General features: G+C 38.1%; 1 long non-coding RNA gene across 1 annotated transcript in view; it reads left to right on the forward strand.

Moving 5' to 3' along the window:
- Nucleotides 1–6,179, forward strand: part of LOC111089019 — a 13,515-nt gene extending 7,336 nt beyond the window's left edge. The window contains exon 3 of the long non-coding RNA XR_002613390.1: nt 6,093–6,179. This is a non-coding gene — a long non-coding RNA (uncharacterized LOC111089019). The remainder of the gene's footprint in view (nt 1–6,092) is intronic.
- Nucleotides 6,180–8,382: the final 2,203 nt, after the last annotated feature.

Raw genomic sequence — 8,382 nt, forward strand, 5'->3', positions numbered from 1 at the left:
GGGGACCACCCGGCGTTAAGAAGACATTGATTCACCTACGACAGAGATTTTACTGGATAGGTATGAGGCAAGATGTGGAAGAATGGTGCAGGACATGCAGTACATGCTGTGATAAAAGGGGACCCAAGCATAAAGGACGTGCTCCAATGAAGTTATATCAAGTTGGCACACGAATGGAAAGAGTAGCCAAACTCGTGCTGGAAACAAGTACATTTGTGTGCTGATGGATTATTTCACCAAGTGACCTGAGGCATATGCAATACTAAATCAGGAAGCTACAACTGTAGCTTCGGCTATTAGAGATTTTTTCTTCAGGTTTGACATGCCATACGAACTGCATTCTGATCAAAGCCATAACTTTGAATCAGCTGTGTGCCATGAATGCTGCGAGATGTTTGGCATTAGAAAGACCAGGACAACGCCACTTCTCCCACAGTCTGATGGGATGGTAGAAATATACAACTAGACACTGGGACAGGAATTGGCCAAGTTTTGTAATAGCCGCCAATATGACTGGGATGTCTTACTCCCTCCACTGTTAATGGCCTATAGGGCAGCAGAGCATGAAACCACTGGATACACTCCAGCAAGTTGATGTTTGGTCGGGAACTTCGGTTGCCAGTGGATCTGTTAACAGGACGCCCACCTTATGAAGAGTTGCCTGAAAATGTGTCAGAGTTTGTGAAAGTATTATTGGAAAGGATGGATTATATTCACCATCAAGTGCGTTCAAACTTGAAAACGTCTGCTGATTACATGAAGATATGTTATGATAAGAAATCTACTGAAGTCAGCTTTGTACCAGGAAACAAGGTATGGTTGTATAATCCCAGGAAGACCAAAGGGAAGTCTCCTAAGTTGTCTTCTCCATGGGAAGGCCCATATGACATAGTGGATCGTCTCTCAAACGTGACTTTTTGAATAAAATGTGGTCGGCGAGGTAAGCCAAAGGTGATGCATGCCAACAGGCTTTGGTGTTATCAAGGTCCAGAACATTTCAGTTGGAACAAAGTGAAAAATGGAGCAAAAGACGCCGCTGAAGACGTGTCACCTGAAAAAGCCACTGTCGAAGAAGAAACTCTACTCGGTTTTGAGAAGAGAAATAGGGAAGCTCTTGATGAAGTTACTACAATTGATAGGACTATTACCGATAATAGGACATTTCCTGATGGAGCAGATGAACTCCACATGAAGCACAAGCCAACGAGATGGAAACCAGTACGGAAGAAAATACGTCCCGTAAAATTGAGAGACTTTGTTGAATTTTAATTTTGTGCTTGTAAATTCTGTACATTTAATTAAGTTATTGTTAATTATCTATTGGTTTAATTTAAGTGGCTATTGTTCGTGACGAACAATACTAAGGAAGGGGCAGTGTTACGACAGCGGAAGTCACGTGACGCTGGTAACACGTGATGAGTGTCTGGAAGATTCGCGAAGAGGCTAGTTCGTGCTACGTGCACACTTTTATTGTATATAAGCATGCCAGAAGAAGGAGACTTGCATTCAGAATTGCAAACAGACAGAGACGGACAATTGAGTTGAACGCGGTAGTGACCCTAAGTAAAGTGCGTGAATCATTGTGAATTCTAGCGTGTGTTTGAGTTAAAGTGATTGTGGAAATTAAGTGTATTGCAAAGTTGAGTTGAGAAAGGAATAAACTAGTTTTATTTAAGAAAGGACTTGTATCGCTGAAGTTTCTCGGAAAGAATTTCTACGGAAAATTAACAAACCAATTAAAGTCTACTTGTAAATCTCTCAAGATATCAAACTAGTTTACTTAAAAACCCACTTGCCCAATAATACTTAACAACGAAACACTACAAAACACATTGACACAACACTACATGCATTACAAAGCTTATCCATCCCCTTTAAGAGGGATTTTATAACAGTTTATATTTTCACTTTTTACTCATACGAGGAATCAGTACCAAAAATTCTGTAACACAGATAAAATTGCACATTGAACTGCACTTTAACTATGACACTACATTTGAAAATTAAACCCCTTAATAAGGAGAATAGTATAAACTAGCAGAGACCCACAGATCGTATGGTGCCAAATTAGTATCTTTATTGGAACAGTACTTCTTTAAATAGAATATTTCTAGAATGGTACAAACGAATTATAATCATATACACCGAAATGTGTCAGTACACTTGTCTTAGGCCTAAAATTAGTTAAGGTTTTATCATGTACGACCTATATTCGATAGAGATACATTAGCACTGTAACCCGTCTACGTTTTTTCTTTAGTTCAGTTGGACTAAACTTTACCGTACTTAATACTATCGATAATTAAGTTTAAAACGTTATTCTACGATCTAACGTCAGACATTTTTGATAACTTTAAGCCTTTCACGCTATTGTACAAAATGGTTAGTAAAGTATATTCACGGCCGCCTTTTGTTTTATTCTTTCATTTGTAGAGCAGTTCTAGTGACCTGCTCACTAAGCTTAGCTGGTCCCTGCCGCAGGCAGGCTGGTTGTGGTCAAGTGCATAATACACCTGCACTATTTTTCATGGGTAAAATTATTACTGCACATGCTGAGAATGCCTACTGACAAGCAAAATTATAATATGATGATTACATCAGAAATTCTTTTACAAAGATACATATGATAACTGATCTTTTAATAACAACAATACCATTATATATGAAACAAAAAAAAACCTTCATCAAAAATAGCGCACCTGAAAATAAGACTCTTTAACACTGCAGTACGGAACACGTGAATTATAACCCTTAAAGAACCAACTCTCTATGTACACACATACACTGAACTAAACATAGAAAAAAGTAGTCCCTAAACATTAAATATACAAATAAAATAATACACACACATGGGTAAACAATAATTAACAAACTATTTACAGCTTATGTGAAGAGGATGAGTTACCTAAGATATCTCCGACAGCAAGTCCTCCAATACAGCTCTGGGTTTTTAATGCATCATGGGGATCTGGTGGATAATCTTCTTTGCTATTGCAAGAGCTTTCTGAGCTCGCATCAGATCCTCCTGGAGTTGATGCACCTCCTTCTCCTATTATGCTGTTGTTTATCGTTATTTTAACAGTTTTCTCATGATTATAAAGTGCCTTGGGTGTCTAATCTTGACTTTAAAATAATGACCAATTGCAGCATAAGTCACTTGCATATCTTGGTTGGTGGTTTTTTTGGAAGCTCTACCGTCTCTGACATCTCTTCAGGAGCTAAGACAGGTGGATTGGTCGACGCTGACGTTTCGGTGCCATCCCTGGTGACCACTGTTGCCACAACTGGTCATACCCTCGTCGCTGTTGCCACAGTGGCGGATGCCCTTTGGAAGTAAGCTTCATCGGTGCTGTCATTAACGGAGTGGAGGTGACAGAAGGAGTGATCATGTCAGAGGTGAGTTTTATGTTCCCTGATTTTGATAGTGGGAAGTCTCTACTGGGGTGCTGGATCTTATGATTCTGTTGAAGTTGTGCAAACTTATTTCAAAAAAAATCAATCAATGGGAAATTTCAGTTGCTTTCTCCAACTTGTGCCATTTTTTATTCTTTTTGAGATTTTGTGGCATCTCTTTCATGTCAGCATGGGGCACTATAGTGGTAGGCAGCAGAGAGACTGGCACATTGAATGCAGTGGGCTTATGCAAACTTATTTTCTCTGGCTTCTTACCGCCAGATATTGAGAGTGGTCAATGGTGAAGTGGCTGGCAGTGACTTGGGACACTCTGGAGTCTGGAGGGCCAGACCCATAGTTACTACTTCTATTTGATTCATCTTCCACAGTGTATTTTTATCCATTGGCTCCGAGAACTTGAAAGCAGGTCCAATCACAGACATAGAAAGCAGCGTGGGAAAGTGTGTAGTACTTCTAAAGTTAGTTAAATAATAAAAAAATACTTACTACGAGTTCCTTCCATTTCAGAAACTCTGGGGAAGTATCTGCAACAGTGAATACTAAAAACACCATTGGCTAGTATAAAGAATGAAGATAGCCAGTAGGGTTAAGATCTTGATCTTAAATAAGTCATGATTGAAAATGCAGGGTCAAACTCCAGCTAGTCAGATAAACTTGGGCAAGATTATGTGTCAAAGCAATACTGCCCTAAATACAAAAAATAAATATTATCCTGGAATACTCTTCAGGAGAAAGTGAAAAATCAAAATTAAAATGTGGAGTCGAGCTCAACATGTATTGAACTATAACCTTAGCTGCCTGAGAAGTTGGTGCAGCCTCACTGATTGTCTGCAGCTATCTGGCACCCCACCACATTACTTTCTCTACTTTCTAGTTGTTAACTAATAGAGTTCGTGTCAAGTAGAAAAGAAATTTGGGATCACACTAGTGGCCAATATGAATTGAATCCCACGCAGACGTCAATCTGATTATTACACCCATGAGAATTTCTTATCTCCTCCATATCAACTTTTATCAGCGGCAAACTTCATATAAGTTAAGAATAGACACCTCTCAAAAGGTGCTGTTCCCTTGCACCAGGCAATGCAGCCTAACGTTTCATACAGAACTGAGCTTGTACTGACTTAGTTTGATAATATGACCAGATTTCTTAAAATATTTCAACATATTTTTGCATAACAAAAGACTTGGTTGCCTCGAGTTTATATTCATCATGCTCAGACATACTATTCTAAAATTTCACGTTTCACAGACAATTTCACATCGCCATTTGTTTTCCGGTATTTGGAAACTACAGTCTTGGCCAAAATGTTTGCATACTGTTGTATATGGGTGTTCTTGTCTACATGCATGTAATAGTTAATGAGTAAATACCTGAGTAGTAACAGAGAAGGTAGCATATGATCAAATAAACATGTATGAGTTGTTATTCTGGTCTGTATTTGTTCATCAAAACACACAAACATGCCTGTTTTATATAAAAAGGTGTGCTTTTGGTATAATCTTTTTCGAAACAGATTAACACTTTGTTCGGACAATTTATTTGTACTTGGTGTAGAGTTATGCCTCGCTATGTGCCAGAAGTTATAAGGTGTCAACTCGTTCAACTGTCCAGAAATGGTATGAAGCAAATATACATTACCAGAACAGTATGATCAGTTTAACATGTCCAGGTTGAAAGATGTTTTGCAACACCTTATAACAGGAATGGTATGAACACATTCATTCCAGGGTATCCAGAAGAACAGTGAACAGGAGACTGACCAAACAAGGTTATTTTGCAAGAAGAGCTATCTGGAAACCAATATTAACCAAAATTCACCACTATAATCATGGTACTTGGGCAAGACAGCATGTCAACTTATAGTTAGGACACTGATGACATGTCATCTTTTCAAATGAGTCTTGTTTCTGGCTTGATAAATCTGATAGTAGGTTTCTTGTTTGTTGTTTGCCTGGAGAACAGATGAGGGAAGACTGTCTTTCTCACAAGGAACACACAGGAAGTGGTGCAGTTCATGTCTGGGCAGCTATTCATCATGGTGGAAAACTACTCTTCATATCCTCCAGTGTTAGTTATACACGACTGTTCATTTTAAGTTTATCATAAGAGTATACTTAGTTTATGCCAATTTTAAAGTAAGTTATTTTCAGAAGCAATAGTTATTTCAAGTTTGCATACATAACTGTTTACGAACCATTTGTTGTGTAGTTCATTTGTGGCGAATTTACGTCATGGTACTCGAATCTTCTGAATTTTTCTCGTTGCTTTAATCGAGTATTGTCACATCACATAATATCTAGTAGTTTGTAGAAAGTTCTAGATTGTTGCGGAGAGAGTATATATATATCTATATATACGTGCCAAAACGTTAAGTAATAATATATATAAATATATATAGGTTGAGTGATCGTGAGTTTAGCCATAGTGTATAGTGGCGACATTTAAAGTGTAATAATCGCAGTTTGTATTGTAATAACAGAGTAGAAAGGAATAATTCGTCTTGCCAATTGTTTTTTAAAGTAACTGAACCAGACTGTGTGGACTTTGATGTAAATGAGAATTATTTAAAGCTCTGGATACGACTATGGTAACCAATGGGGTAATGTAAGAGAACTTATTACTGATTGTATTGTAATAACAGAGTAGAGAAAAATAATTTGTCTTGTCAATAGAGTTCTAAAGTAACTGAACCAATCTGTGCAGACTTTTGACGAAAAAGAGAATTATGTAAAGCTCTGGATTCAACTGTGGTGACTACGTGTGTAACATACATTTGTATATATGTTTGACTATTTTTAATATATTATTTTAAAACAGTGGACTGTGTGCCATTTATGTATTGTTGAAATTTATTGTCAACAAGTCACAGACACCTAATGTAAAGAATCACGGCCCTATAAAACCTGACATCCAGGGAAACGTTAATGGTGCCTCCTACAGGCATCACATGGAGACGATATTTCTGCAATATGCTAAGGCAAGATTTGGAAATACCTTTGTGTTCTTGGATGATAATGCCACTGCCCACAGTACGCATATTGTACAGGATTATCTCAACAAGGAGAATGTTACAAGACTGCCATGGCTAGCAAAGGTCGCAATCCCATTGAGAACTGTTGGGCAGAACTGAGCAGGTAAATTGCTAATTACGATTATAAACCAGCTACTGTAGGTGAGTTGCAGCATTTTGTAGTGACAGATTGGGATGAAATCACGATGGATTACATCAATAATCTCATAGACAGCATGCCACGTCGCCTTGCAGAGGTTATCAGAGTACAAAGAGGACCAACCAAGTATTGAATGTTTAATATTAACTGATACGAGATTACAGGTGCAATTTAAAATAATTTGATGTTATATTTTGTCATTATAGATGTTTGTGTAAGGTTTTGTTGTGGTAAGTGAATTGCTGAATTATACATCTTTCTATAGGTGTCTGATAAAAGTGTTTGCTGTAGATATGTAGATGTTTAATGTAATATGTATTTCTCAGTTTGACAGCGTTAACGGTATTTGTATTCCATCTTAATAATAATGATCTTATTTGTTACAAAATATGAAAACATTTTGGCCAAGAATGTAAAACACGACTTTCCAACAGCTTCAAAATATGGTTCAAACCATGTCCAAATGCACATATTGGGAGACTATTTTCGTTTTTCTGGCAAAACTCAGTATCTGTGGAATGTTAAAGTGCCAAAATGAATCCACCAGTCTTGCTGTTTTTCAGTTATTTGCAATTAACTTCATACTTTATCTCAATACCCTCGTATTCTCCGACATAGGTTGCCCTCTAGTTATGTTCTCCATATTTGATTAACTGTGTTTTAAACAACACATATAAATAACATTATGTAAAGTTTCACATATGAGTGTCACACGTCACACACATAACTGTAAATGCATATTTTCCTACATGTAATCATGCAACTTAAACAAATAGCAAAATACACTAGTAAACTGACAGGTAACCTCAAGCACGTGTGTCATTACCATAGCAGCCACGTGGGTCACTTCTGTCAGCTTTCTTCTCAAAGCTACAGTACAGTAATGTGCTGTAACCTGTGAGTAGGGAGACTCAACTGATTTTTCAGGCTTGCAAAAACACTTCTTGACAGAATTTACTAGAACCATCGTTCAAATACAATTTGCAAGCAAATACTAAAAGTTTTTGTTCTGCCACTACTTAGACACCAACACACTTGTGTGGAACATAAACCCTGGCATAAAACTGGAGGATTTCATCCACAGCAAAGCCTTTACTTTCTGGAGGATCCTGTGGCATGTTTTGTTGAGTTTCCACTACTATGATAAGAGTTATGATCTTTGCTCAGGAGATCACTCAAGCATCAGAAAGAAGGGGGGGGGTGCAACACCCCTTCAGTTATTGGCACTCTGACCAAACAGTTGCCCAAACTATCTACGAATTGCAAATGTACAGTGTAACACTATATGTTCTATGACACCTTACCACTCGAGGATTCAGAAGACAAGGATTGATGAGCCTTTTCATTAAATGGAGGCATGGCAAATGACAAGCCTAGCCACAACAAGGCAGACCATGTATTGGCTTTGGAAATCTAAGCATTGGTGAGTGCTTGTCATCTTGCCTGATTGTGAACCAACTAGTTCACCCCACTGTCTTTTGTCTGTGATACACTATCACATGGGCTCCATTACCAAGGGTAAAAAATTCATAAGGTCTTCCTAGTGATTCAGGTGGATCTGGTTCCTCCACTCCCTGATTCAGTGGCAGCAGAGAGATAGCCTGTAGGGATCCTCACAGTAACAGCAAAAATCACACATATAGGTTAAGGCTTACCCTGAATCTGATCACTCTACACACTTCCCACCCTCCCTCAGCACACCTTAATCTTGCGTTAGTTATGCGGGGTCTTCACAGACCCCAAGTATTTTGCAAACTTTGGTGCTGACAGATGGAAGCACATACATGTTTGTTG

The sequence above is a fragment of the Limulus polyphemus genome, unplaced genomic scaffold, assembly GCF_000517525.1.
Source record: "Limulus polyphemus unplaced genomic scaffold, Limulus_polyphemus-2.1.2 Scaffold5016, whole genome shotgun sequence".
NCBI lineage: Eukaryota > Metazoa > Arthropoda > Merostomata > Xiphosura > Limulidae > Limulus > Limulus polyphemus.